Source organism: Amaranthus tricolor, chromosome 7 (genome assembly GCF_026212465.1).
Source record: "Amaranthus tricolor cultivar Red isolate AtriRed21 chromosome 7, ASM2621246v1, whole genome shotgun sequence".
Taxonomy (NCBI): Eukaryota; Viridiplantae; Streptophyta; class Magnoliopsida; order Caryophyllales; family Amaranthaceae; genus Amaranthus; species Amaranthus tricolor.
The window spans coordinates 15,752,480-15,754,979 of NC_080053.1; positions in this window are offsets into that span (position 1 = coordinate 15,752,480).

Sequence of the window (2,500 nt, forward strand, 5' to 3'; positions counted from 1 at the left end):
TATAGATACATACACATATATATATATATATATATATATATATATATATATATATATATATATATATATATATATATATATATATATATATTATATATATATATATATATATATATATATATATATATATATATATATATATATATATATATATATATATATATATATATATATATATATATATATATATATATATATATATTATATATATTATATATATATAGATACATATATATATACACATACTGGAATTTAGTATTAATCAAGCGAAAGCTTACTTTTGCCAACACAATTAAGGGGTTACTTAAAGGTCAAACCAATATCCAAGCAATATAACGGAAGTTTTAACTGTCCAAAATATAGGAAAATTACAACAAATCGAAATAAGTCCAAAGTTCAAATTACATCCTTAAATTAGTCTAAATCTAAATTGATAGTCTCTCAAATAAAATAACGAGATCTAAACAAAAGGGGAGTCATACTCCAACTCAGGTTCATCTTCCGCTCGCATATCCATTCTCCGTCGAGGTGCCATATGGTTTTACTCTAAAAACAAAATCATTGGAAAAACATACAAAGCATAGTATCAGCAAAAAGGCTGAGTATAAACACACTGGTGTCCGTCAAACAAGTTATTGAAACCCTTTTTTTTTGAGTAAATTCATTTTGAAATATGCTTTTTCATTTGATAAATCATATTATGATTCAAATCCAGTTCAATGGCTCTATAGTCATTTCAAATTCTCATTTTTCATCATAAATCATAAGATCTCAATGGATCCAAATCAATTTCAAACTCATATCATAAGTTTACATGGGTACTCTGTGAGTCATCCTGTGACTCGTTTGGTAGTCGGTCTACCGTCCGCGACATGTCCGGCAAGTGTAACACAATGGTATTGTGAACAATACGCGCTCAGCATTGGTGAGCCGTTTAATCATGCACACAACATTTGCTGTGGCATATGTACCCGCCATTTAGGCTAAAACATTTTTTTTGTACATAATATATATCTTGTAATTTTAATAGCATTTGAAAGTCAAACGTATCAACTTTTTCAATATGATAAACATCTTTTATTTGCACATAGCAAAACATACTTTATTTGCGACTTAGCAAAATCAAATCATAATATTTCCCACATGGGGTAAAACATGCTTAGCATAATCATATCATTAAACATAACCTTTGTATTATATTGGGGCATCACTAGCATGTATGGAAATGCATCGTAACAAAAAGTAATTAAAGTTCAATACAATGTTTTTTTTTTAAGGAAACGACTAAAATGTTTCGTTTCAATCCTTCTTAAAGTAACTATAACTTTAAAGGGTTTTGAAATTCATTCAAAACAACTAGAATATGATTCATAAGTCTATAAAATCATTACAACAGAAGATTTCATAGAACACTATTTTCTTAAATACGAGATAGTTTTGCCGGTAATAAAATAGATAATTGATTTACAAAGTAAATATTAACTCTCCAACAAGGCCCAAATTAATCTAGTAATTATAATACCTTATGTAAAATGAATTTAAGGTTGTCCCATCAGATTATAATTGGTTATGCGAATTTATAACGATCTTACAATTACTTTCGACAATTTTGGGTATTTACCGTTATTTAAATGGTATCTTAAATCCGTAAAATTTATAAACCATCTAATTTGAACTTAATTTATACTATGAGGCAGTAGGTTATTAATATCATTATAAATTTTTTTATATAGGTCTACTTTTACCCAAATTTAATTAACAATATTACACTTTTTAATAAATAAACATTGTCTATTAATTTGATAAATTAGTAAATAATTAATAATTTATTATATAAAATTATACCAAAGTTTCAGAAGTCATATAATATGTTTATTAGGCTATTTGAACTTATAAAACTCATGTATGATGTTTTATTGTTTTGTATAGACATTTTATCGATAAATAGGATAAAATATGTTTAAACTTATTTGAGTCCAAATAAAATATTATAAAAAAATTATATGATATTCCAGAAGCTATTTTAAGGGGTATAAAATTTTAAATAACCATTAAAAATCATGTGGGGTATTTTTAATAAATATCGTTATTTTACCGATAAACCAAATAAAATTTATTTAAGTCCATATATGGTCACGAAAATCCATATAAATTTTTGAACATGTATCTACTGTTTATATAAGTGTCTCATAAAATTTTCATGTCCAAAAGACGTCATTTAGTATTTATTTTATATTTTACCGTTTTCAAACTTACCGATTATTAATAACCGAGTAAAAATTATTAAGGTCCTTAAATGTCAACGAAATCTTCCCAAACTTTTACCAATTTTACCTACTGTCCATATGAGTATGTGATAAAAATTTCAAGTCCATATGTCTTTGTTTGGTAATTATTTTATATTTTACCATCTTACAATTTACCGTTAAACAATTTAACGATTATTCAAAAATAATAAAAAAAAAATCCAAACTAAATATATTCTGGCCAAATCTTGTTG